Source organism: Lathyrus oleraceus, unplaced genomic scaffold (genome assembly GCF_024323335.1).
Source record: "Lathyrus oleraceus cultivar Zhongwan6 unplaced genomic scaffold, CAAS_Psat_ZW6_1.0 chrUn0131, whole genome shotgun sequence".
NCBI classification, from domain to species: Eukaryota; Viridiplantae; Streptophyta; class Magnoliopsida; order Fabales; family Fabaceae; genus Lathyrus; species Lathyrus oleraceus.
In genome coordinates, this window is record NW_026112522.1 from 15,001 (window position 1) to 27,500 (window position 12,500).

The following is a 12,500-nucleotide window of genomic DNA, read 5'->3' on the forward strand; positions in this document are numbered from 1 at the left end:
TTCAAATGTTCACAACACAATGCAAGTCACAATTTGCTAGACGTTTTCACAATCAATCAATGCTAGATGAGAAAAAGCAAAAACAAAGAAGCAAAGTAGTCAAATTGACTGAAGTTGAATTCTTATTGATTTGGAAAGGTGGCCCTGAATAGGAAATACAAAGGAAGCAGTTCCCTGGAATGAGGGAACAACTAAAAAGAAAAACAAACTATCCTATTGGCAATGTGAAAAGTTAATCTCATCAAGTCTCAACCCAGTTATGACTCGTATGTCTTCAAGACACTCCGCTCGCTCTGCCTCTTGAGAAAAAGTAAGTGAACTGATCTTCACCCCTTAGGATAGCCTCAACTATATGTAGGTCGTGGATTCGCAGATTGCAGTCGTTCGTGATAATCCCTCTTTTGCGTGGATCGCCTTTTCAGGCTTTCCTCCAGCCTGCGTGCATATATAAAGACAAATGAAACAACTTCTAGATGGGGAAAAATAACACTCATCCATAAGTTTAACAAGTATTCTTACAATCAAAAGAAATTAAGTAATAACAGTAGCAAAGTTGCCACTAATTCTAAATTAAATCACACTAAGAAATTAAGTAATAAATCTTCTGAATCATAAAATGTTTCGCAAAATTCTAAACTGAAAATTTAAAGAAAGAAACTTTAATAGTCATGAAACATATAGATTTATAGTAGAAAAACAAATAAGCAAGAATGAATACAGCAAAAAACATAGAATCAAAGATTACATACAAGTTAATCTCATAAAAACACAAAATCAATAATTAATCTAATAGATTATAAAATCAGAAAATCAAGCACACATAAAACACCTTGAGAGACAATTTGAAATCAGAAAATCATCCTAAGACAAACTTCAAAACACGTACAGTCACATTCTCACATTCTCCTTGCTCTAAGACTCCTTCCTTCCTTGCTATGTTGACTTTGTTCCATCTATACATAATTGTCTTAAACCCTGCAATTGGCTGAAATAAGTTAAATAACAAGCATAAATTCACCAATCTAATAGAAAATGAAAACAATGTGGTAGAGAAACAAAGTAGAACAAACATACTTTTGAACAGGATGACAATGATGTCGGAGTCGCAAGAAAACAATGTGTTGACATGCTTATTCTGTTCCTTGGTGGAAAGTGTAAAGTTGGGGATGAAAGTAAACTAAATATATTTTATGTTGGTGGGGTGGAACATGTCTGGACAATTTCTGAGATAAGAACCATTGATGTCCATAAACCATCCCATCCCGGACACAAGGGGTGAGCTGGTAGGACACATCCGCTCACTCAACCAGGACAACAATTGAAAAAATATTAATCAATATTTATATCTATTAGTTTTATTTGCTTATAATATTTTTTTTAAATATTTAAAATATTTTTAACATCCACCGTTTGTGATTGTTACTACACTATGTATGTTTTTTTTAAAAACATTTCGACCATTCCAATTGACAAATGCAATTCAAATTGCGTCATTTTCGTAATACATGCTTAAGAGTAAAATACTTGACATGCATCTTAAATGTCGAGTAACGGGGACGGTCAATTCAGACCATGAACCTGGGGCATGCAGGCTTGTCTAACTTTCTTTTTTGCAGGAATTATCATTTGTGCTCACTAGTATGCAGGTACGGAGAAACAAAGCCATTACTAGCATAGAAGGGATTCATGTTAGAAGGGATTCATGTTCTAGAAGGGATTTTAGATGAATCCCTTCTAGTATGAATCCCTTCTAGAACCAGAATCCCTTCTAACATGAATCCCTTCTAACATGAATCCCTTCTAGAACCAGAATCCCTTCTAGCATGAATCCCTTCTAGAACCAGAATCCCTTCTAATGATTCTAGAAGGGATTCTCTTTAGAAGGGATTCATGTTAGAAGGGATTCATGTTCTAGAAGGGATTTTAGATTTAAAAATTCTAAAAAAATTTGTCAAGCATTTCATAATTTTTCAGAAACCAAAAATATATATTTATTTTTTTTTGCATTTAAAATTATTTTTAGTCCAGCATTTTCCTCGGCCACCTTCTAGAAGGGATTCTTGTTCTAGAAGGGATTCATGCTAGAAGGGATTCTCCTTAGAAGGGATTCTGGCTCTAGAAGGGATTCATGTTAGAAGGGAACGGGGATGTTGCATAGTCGGCCAATAATAGTCTGCTCGAAGAGCCTTTCGTGCAAGTGATCGTCCGCCGGGATGTTGGGCATTGATTCCTCGGTGCATTTCCCTCAATATGTCGGGAACTTTCTCTTCCTCGACTCATTTGAGTAATGAGATGGAAAATCCCCTACGGTAAAGTTTCCCTTCGAGGAGAATGTACGAGCACGCCCTGTGTTTGGTGTGATGTCGGAGTCGCAAGAAAACAATGTGTTGACATGCTTATTCTGTTCCTTGGTGGAAAGTGTAAAGTTGGGGATGAAAGTAAACTAAATATATTTTATGTTGGTGGGGTGGAACATGTCTGGACAATTTCTGAGATAAGAACCATTGATGTCCATAAACCATCCCATCCCGGACACAAGGGGTGAGCTGGTAGGACACATCCGCTCACTCAACCAGGACAACAATTGAAAAAATATTAATCAATATTTATATCTATTAGTTTTATTTGCTTATAATATTTTTTTTAAATATTTAAAATATTTTTAACATCCACCGTTTGTGATTGTTACTACACTATGTATGTTTTTTTAAAAACATTTCGACCATTCCAATTGACAAATGCAATTCAAATTGCGTCATTTTCGTAATACATGCTTAAGAGTAAAATACTTGACATGCATCTTAAATGTCGAGTAACGGGGACGGTCAATTCAGACCATGAACCTGGGGCATGCAGGCTTGTCTAACTTTCTTTTTTGCAGGAATTATCATTTGTGCTCACTAGTATGCAGGTACGGAGAAACAAAGCCATTACTAGCATAGAAGGGATTCATGTTAGAAGGGATTCATGTTCTAGAAGGGATTTTAGATGAATCCCTTCTAATATTTTAAGAATCTAAACTTGTAATATTGTAATTGCGCTTAAAGCTTTATCAGTGGAATGAAAGCCCTTACATATGTCAATTTTTGTCTTACATGTTTTTCTTTACCAATATTTTTCAATTCTATTTCAATTGAAAAATTATTTAATAATGGCGAGAGCTCTCGTAATTTTCCAATTTTCGCAATCACCAGAAGCATCAACACTCAGCAAAAAGATAACATCATTATTTTTTTTTTTGCATTTAAAATTATTTTTAGTCCAGCATTTTCCTCGGCCACCTTCTAGAAGGGATTCTTGTTCTAGAAGGGATTCATGCTAGAAGGGATTCTCCTTAGAAGGGATTCTGGCTCTAGAAGGGATTCATGTTAGAAGGGAACGGGCACCAATGATCTGTTTAACCACTAAAGCAGAATCACCATAAACATCGAGGTTCTTGATTCTCAAATCAATTGCTTCTTCTAACCCCATAATGCATGCTTCATACTCTGCTTCGTTGTTAGTGCATACGAAAGCCAACCGGGCGGTAAATGGAATGTGGGAACCCTTCGGGGTTGTGATTATTGCCCCAATTCCATTACCATAGGAATTTACGGCTCCGTCAAAGATCATTTTCCATTGGGATCCAATCTCAGGCCCTTCGTCCGGTAGAGGTTCTTCACAATCTTTCATCTTCAGATACATGATGTGTTCGTCGGGAAATTCAAACTTCATTGGCTGATAGTCTTCGATAGGCTATTCAGCGAGATATTCTGACAAAACACTCCCCTTTATGGCCTTTTGGGATACATACTGAATATCGTATTCTGTCAGAACCATCTGCCAACGGGCTATTCTTCCAGAAAGCGCCTGTTTTTCGAACACATACTTGATCGGATCCATCTTCGAAATCAACATGGTTGTGTGGTTGAGCATGTACTGCCTCAAACGCTTAGCAGCCCAGGCAAGAGCGCAACACGTTTTCTCCAACATCGAGTATCTGGACTCGCAATCTGTAAACTTTTTACTCAGATAGTAGATAGCATGCTCTTTCCTACCTGACTCGTCCTGTTGACCGAGCACACAACCCATGGAATTCTCAAGAACCGTTAGGTACATAATCAGGGGACGACCTGGTACTGGAGGCATAATAATCGGAGGTTCCTGTAAGTACTCTTTTATCTTTTCAAAGGCATTTTGACAGTTTTCGTTCCAGCACACTGCTTGATCTTTTCTCAGCAGTTTAAAAATTGGTTCACACGTGGCTGTGAGGTACGAGATAAACCGAGCAATGTAGTTTAATCTCCCCAAGAAACCACGGACTTCTTTTTCCGTTTTCGGTGCTGGCATTTCTTGTATAGCCTTCACTTTAGCAGGATCAACCTCGATACCCTTCTCGCTTACTATGAACCCCAGTAATTTTCCAGATCTCACCCCGAAGGTGCATTTGTTCGGATTCAGTCTCAGCCTGAACTTCCTCAATCTTTCAAACAACTTCTGAAGATTCACCAGATGCTCTTCCTCAGTTTGTGACTTCGCGATCATGTCATCAACGTAGACCTCGATCTCCTTATGAATCATATCATGAAAGAGAGTCACCATCGCCCGCTGATAAGTTGCCCCGGCATTCTTCAATCCGAAAGGCATCACCTTATAGCAAAAAGTTCCCCAAGGGGTTATGAAAGTGGTCTTTTCCATGTCTTCAGGGGCCATCTTGATCTGGTTATACCCTGAAAAACCATCCATGAAAGAGAATACCGAATACTGAGCAGTATTGTCCACTAACACGTCGATGTGAGGAAGAGGGAAATCATCCTTCGGACTTGCCCTATTCAGATCCCTGTAGTCGACACACATCCGCACTTTCCCATCTTTCTTAAGTACTGGCACAATGTTTGCAACCCACGGGGGATAATTTGTCACGGCAAGGAATCCGGCATCCAGCTGTTTCTGTACCTCCTCTTTGATCTTGACAGACATTTCTGGTTTGGTCCGCCTCAACTTCTGCTTGACAGGAGAACAACCCTCTTTGAGCGGAAGCTGATGCATCACGATATCAGTGTCGAGTCCTGGCATATCCTGATATGACCAGGCGAAGACGTCCACATATTCACGGAGCATTTCAACCAGTCTTCTCTTGACACTGTCTTCCAAAGCAGCCCCTACCCGTACTTCTTTTCTGGCATCTTCTGTCCCCAAGTTTACGACCTCGAGATCCTCCTGATGAGGCATAATGACTTTTTCTTCCTGCTTGAGTAGCCTGGCCAGTTCTTCGGGAAGCTCACAATCTTCAGTAGCCTCTTCTTCGGCCTGATAAATGGGATTGTCAAAGTCATGCTGGGCTATAGCTGAGTCATGGTCGGTGGACTCTGAACAAGAAGACCTGCAATGATTGATGATTTGAATGTTTATTATGATATGCATTGGAAAACACATTGCCGTTTTGATGTGAGTTTTGAAAATGCATAAATAATAATAAAAAATAGAAAGACAGTGATCTAAAACATTTGAATGTGAAAAATGTCCTTTATTAATGATAAAAACGTCGCACGCAGCGATTAATGAGCCCTTTTAACAAAAAGTCGGTGTGTCTTGGGCAGAACACACCAATGCCACATGAAGAAAATGAAAGCAATTACTCGAATGAAGTGACTTGGATGATCTTTTGAGAAGTCCAATTGTCGGGGCCTTGGCCTGGTGCGCAAGGACGGATCCAGCTGTCTATCTCGCAGTCGCTGTCCCCTTCTTCGTCAATTGCATTGATCATATCGAAGAACATGCCGGCACTAGTGAAGCGCACCGGACCATAGGATTTTGAAGACTCTTCCTGACGTCTTGCTGGCCTGTAGCCTAAAATGTTACTATTCTCCAATTAATTAAAACAACCCCAAATTAATCTCAACACCACTAATTCCACTAAAAATGAATAACTTGGAATTGAGAAAATGATATATGTATGACATTTATTCTGGTTCTAGAAGGGATTCATCACAGCCCTCAAAGTTGTTTCTTTCACAATTTTCCAACACTTCTACGTCGCCATTATCAACACTTTCCACTTGTTCGACATCAATGCAAATAGCATCAACTTGTTCATGCAACTGCAAATTTGGTTCTCCTTAGACGGGATTCATTTTAGAAGGGATTCTGATTCTAGAAGGGATTCATGTTAGAAGGGGTTCTCCTTAGAAGGGATTCATGTTCTAGAAGGGGTTCTCATTAGAAGGGATTCTCCTTAGAAGGGATTCATGTTATGCATATCCAATGTCAAAGTAGTAGAGTCCTCCACTCTCCTTAGCACTGCCAATCATCTTCCCCGAGTTCAAATCCTGAAAGACACAGTGAGATCGGAAAAAATTAGTTTGACAATTTATATCTTGGGCTAATTTATTGACGAACATTAGATTACAGGATAAATTTGGAACATGAAGGACATTTTTAAGAGTTAACATCGGAGACAACACAACTGACCCTTTACCTGCAATGGCTGAAAAAGAGCCATCTGCGATTTTTATTTTTTGATTACCTGCACATGGACTACATGAAGAGAACAAAGTAGGTATGGGATAGTTTTAAAACAAACTAGCCAGGTGGACATAGTGGTGAGAATGGAGGCTCCGGTGAGGACGGTGACAGCTCCGGTGAGGACGGTGACAACTCCGGTGAGGACAGTGGCAGCTCCGGTGATTCTCTGTGTGAAGATGGTCTCGGATTAGCAGTACCGAGACCGGAAGATGTGTTTTTCGGTCTCTCTGTCGTTTGGAGCTTAGATGACGGTTATGCAGGTGTCTAAAGGTTGCACCCAGAGCCATACCTACGATAAATGCACCAACCTAAGAAAATAATGAAGCAATGTACTGTGTAAGTATGGTTGAAAAATAATGATAACAAGAAGTCCTCAACATATTGATCAATTCCAAAATAATGAATGGTAGTTTCCTTAAGAGCTTGATGCAATGACTTTTGACTCGTTTTGTGTGTATGAGTGGGATGAACAAAATATGCAAGCTTCAAAGTGTATTACTAGATGGAAACATTGTTATGTCATACTATCTTTGATTAATTATTATTAAGTTTAATATGTTTAAATTTTGTATGCACATGTTTTATAATTTTTTATTATTTAGTTATATATTTCCTATATTAAAAATTAAAGTGCTTCCACGTTGTCAGTTATATCCCTTGAAGTGCCTCGAAGTTGTCAAACCTGATAATCAGGCCGCCCCAAACATTTTAGTGGCCCTGCTCACATTTTAAAAATAAGGCCTTTTATAAATAATAGAAAAAAGTTGAGTAATTATTGAATATATAAATACATTATAGGAGATGAACTTATTAACTAGATTTAAATTTCACGGGTGATTTATTTAGCTAATTTAAATGATTACATGTGTTCTATAGATAAACTCCAAACCTACTAAGCATATCTTTGGTTGACAGTCTCCCAAGGCATGCCATCCACACAACAAAATTTTCCTTGGACGCGCATAATTCCCCGGAATTATCCTTCTCCAACTAGTTTTAGGTTTATCAATTGCCTCTCTATCTCTAGAAGACTATTTAACGGGTGTTTCTAGAACACTATGGATATAGCCCTTAACTTAGATTCTTCATTGACACAATGATATAATGAATGAGAGACAGTTAGTCACAAGAGACTATTAAATTACATGATGATGATGCAAGGCAGCTGAGCAATCTTCATTTGTTAATATCATGATAAGAAGCAATCGTTTTTCATAGTTGGTGATAGATGAGCAATCAAATATGATGACAAAACGTTAACATAAGCAAACAATAGCACAATAGCCCCATCATCTTGATGCCTCATCATATATTAATATCCATTGAGACTATATGTAACATGGTTGTCAAAACAATGTAATCAAAACAGTATGTAAAACATACTTCACAGAAACTCCAATACAACATTTTCATTTTTTCTTGTTCTTTGATAAACTTGGACTATACTTCACGGGTTCTTTCCGTACCCTTGACGACCTTCTGATACCTATCTCAGGTGGAGGAGGTGGAGACTGAGGTGGAGACGCTGAAGAAGACTGACCTATCTCAGGTGGAGGAGGTGGAGACTGAGGTGGAGACGCTGAAGAAGACTGAGCAGCATTCACCGGCGAAGAAGGATGAGTAGATGCATCATTCATGTAGAGAGAGACTACACCATCCACCAAAGAAGTCAATCTGTCCTCCGCCAAAGAGGAAGCTGAGTCGTACTCCACCCCGGAAACCAAAAGGTCCTCTGCCACATTAGCAGGAATCAAAAAGCTAGGGCTATGGCTAGCATCACCCTCTACTCCATCACCCACATCCTCCGTCAAACTTTCATCCTCCGTCTCGGCTGCCACACACCATTGACATGGTATAATCTGAAAAATGAAAGGAAAAAAATGATAAATAGAATGTCAATTCTTAACCAGAACCAGTGGGCCTATATGTTAGGAACCCGAAAAACCACAAGTTACAGAATATAGAAGAAATGAACTAAAATGCACAAATATGGAAATAATGTATTATTTCTGAAACCGAAAGGTAAATAAATGCAAGAGGATGAATATCCTAATGCCCTACAGAGGCAAAAAGCCAACTGTCCAAAACAAACTTTTTCTAGTCCTTCTATGATACCATAAAACATAATTTTATAAGTTAGTTATGCATGAATAGAGTGCAAAAAAAATGTACCTCTGAGGCTTCGACCAATTCCAACGCCTTCCAATTCTTCCTTTTAGCCTTGTACATTTCGATTGGAAGATAAACAAAACCAAGGTATGGTTCTGGCCGTAAAGATTCTATTCTTCTAAAGACAATAGCCTAATATTGATGTTGTAAAATATTAATAGCGGAAATAAACGATATGAGAAATATCATATATTAAAAAAAAATAGGACATTAAATTGAAATTATTACCTCAAAGGCAGGAGCACACCCATAAAAGTAGTGTTGCTTACCATCCCCCTTATCAATCTCATTCTTCAGTTTACGGAAAGAATCACAAGTGTTATCGAAAATGACTTTTGCCCAATTAACCTCTTCTAAGGCATTCATTTTTTCCACCATTCCCCAAGACGCTACACGCGGCTTCTTGGGGTCCAGGGAGCATAACACAAATTGCTCAATCAAAAAATAAGTAAGAAGTTGTTTGAAATTGGATCGACTTTGCTCGTCTTCTATGGTCATTTTTTCCAAAAAAGTCCTAATATTTGCAGTTGTTATTTTTCTTGAACGGTCCGAACAAAATTCTTCTTTCAAATCAAAAAGAAACTCAGGAAATTCGTGTGCCTTAGTGTACACTAAACTAGTCCCGGTATTGTTAATACCGAGGACTTCAGCGATCTCTTGAGCACAAAAAGAAAATGACACTTCATTGTTGAACACATCGCATCGAACAGTCAACTCAAAACCGGTACGGACAAGGGGATTTCGACTGTTTTATTATAACAAAACATTATGATGGTCTCTGCGAATGTTGATGTAATGTGATTTCTGCCGAGTGCTTTAAATGTCAAAGTGAAGACAAAAGTTTTGGTGCCGTATGTTATGCCTACATACATTCTTTGTGCAATGAATGATCAAAGCACTGTAGTTCCCTTAAAAAGGTTTGAAAATAACAAGCCAAAATGGCCATTAGTTTGGGGGGTTCCAGATTACTGACACTTTGATTTCCTCTTTCGGTAAAGTTTATGACGAGAAAAAAATTGCTTTGTGTTCAACAATGAAGTGTCATTTTCTTTTTGTGCTCAAGAGATCGCTGAAGTCCTCGGTATTAACAATACCGGGACTAGTTTAGTGTACACTAAGGCACACGAATTTCCTGAGTTTCTTTTTGATTTGAAAGAAGAATTTTGTTCGGACCGTTCAAGAAAAATAACAACTGCAAATATTAGGACTTTTTTGGAAAAAATGACCATAGAAGACGAGCAAAGTCGATCCAATTTCAAACAACTTCTTACTTATTTTTTGATTGAGCAATTTGTGTTATGCTCCCTGGACCCCAAGAAGCCGCGTGTAGCGTCTTGGGGAATGGTGGAAAAAATGAATGCCTTAGAAGAGGTTAATTGGGCAAAAGTCATTTTCGATAACACTTGTGATTCTTTCCGTAAACTGAAGAATGAGATTGATAAGGGGGATGGTAAGCAACACTACTTTTATGGGTGTGCTCCTGCCTTTGAGGTAATAATTTCAATTTAATGTCCTATTTTTTTTTAATATATGATATTTCTCATATCGTTTATTTCCGCTATTAATATTTTACAACATCAATATTAGGCTATTGTCTTTAGAAGAATAGAATCTTTACGGCCAGAACCATACCTTGGTTTTGTTTATCTTCCAATCGAAATGTACAAGGCTAAAAGGAAGAATTGGAAGGCGTTGGAATTGGTCGAAGCCTCAGAGGTACATTTTTTTTGCACTCTATTCATGCATAACTAACTTATAAAATTATGTTTTATGGTATCATAGAAGGACTAGAAAAAGTTTGTTTTGGACAGTTGGCTTTTTGCCTCTGTAGGGCATTAGGATATTCATCCTCTTGCATTTATTTACCTTTCGGTTTCAGAAATAATACATTATTTCCATATTTGTGCATTTTAGTTCATTTCTTCTATATTCTGTAACTTGTGGTTTTTCGGGTTCCTAACATATAGGCCCACTGGTTCTGGTTAAGAATTGACATTCTATTTATCATTTTTTTTCCTTTCATTTTTCAGATTATACCATGTCAATGGTGTGTGGCAGCCGAGACGGAGGATGAAAGTTTGACGGAGGATGTGGGTGATGGAGTAGAGGGTGATGCTAGCCATAGCCCTAGCTTTTTGATTCCTGCTAATGTGGCAGAGGACCTTTTGGTTTCCGGGGCGGAGTACGACTCAGCTTCCTCTTTGGCGGAGGACAGATTGACTTCTTTGGTGGATGGTGTAGTCTCTCTCTACATGAATGATGCATCTACTCATCCTTCTTCGCCGGTGAATGCTGCTCAGTCTTCTTCAGCGTCTCCACCTCAGTCTCCACCTCCTCCACCTGAGATAGGTCAGTCTTCTTCAGCGTCTCCACCTCAGTCTCCACCTCCTCCACCTGAGATAGGTATCAGAAGGTCGTCAAGGGTACGGAAAGAACCCGTGAAGTATAGTCCAAGTTTATCAAAGAACAAGAAAAAATGAAAATGTTGTATTGGAGTTTCTGTGAAGTATGTTTTACATACTGTTTTGATTACATTGTTTTGACAACCATGTTACATATAGTCTCAATGGATATTAATATATGATGAGGCATCAAGATGATGGGGCTAATCATTATGAATGCTTAGCACAAGCACCATAAACACCACATACACCAACACTGCTACTACATTTTCACCTCTCTACTCCTCAAACATCTTTGATTAAGATACATATGCAAAGGACCAGAGAAGAGTAGGAGGTTTAGAACTAGCCTTCTTGGTCATTAGTAAAGTAGAGCTAGCTGAAGTGGCTTTTGTAGAAATATTACAGCTAGAAAGTTTGATGACTTCATCCTCGTGAAAGAACTTCACTTTCCCTGTTGGTCCTGTTCTAAAAGATTGCTTCCGTGTGGAAACTTGCAAGCCAATATCCTGTTTCACTTAACATGGTGAAGTTGTACAGTTTTTGGATTGACATGTTTCACAAAACCAGTAATCTGGAACTTCAGTGAGATTATTTCGTATGCAGTAACTGAAATGGGACATAAATTGTATGGAATCAGAACAAAATTATACACAACAATAGTACATAAAAGTGATATAGTATAATCATTGGTCAGATGCCATAACCATTCCTTTGTCCCACAAGCAATTTGAAGAACTTGAGGAGATAGATGTGAATCAGATGATATGGAAACTACTCAAATAAAAAAAAAGATAGTGTGAATCTCATTATTGCATTCATGTGTGTCACTAATTAGATGATGAGGCATTTGGCTACCTTATAAGAGAGTTAGTTGCACCCGCCGTTTACCTGCGCTTGATTGAATTTCTTCACTTTGACATTTAAAGCACTCGGCAGAAATCACATTACATCAACATTCGCAGAGACCATCATAATGTTTTGTTATAATAAAACAGTCGAAATCCCCTTGTCCGTACCGGTTTTGAGTTGACTGTTCGATGCGATGCCCAGAGAAGAGGCCCAAAGGACTCATTCATGCCAAGGCCAAAGATGACTCAAAAGTGACTTCTAATCTTAATACAAACACAATGCAATGCCTAAAATTCAGATTGGCCCAAGAAATTTCTCATTTTCATGCCTTGATGTCCAAGTATCATAAGCCATTTTTTCATGAAAATCACAAAGAGGGGAGTCTTGCAAGAAGGTTTCCTTTGGTTTTGTTTGGTCTCTAATCATTATCAAAGTGTCATAACAACATTATGTGATGCATTTTGCTGCATATTTCTTAAGAGATGTCACATGTTCATGACCAAAAGTCACAAAGTGCAACAAGTTGCAAAATTGCAAAACATGTGAGATCTCACCCTTCATCCATTACAGCTC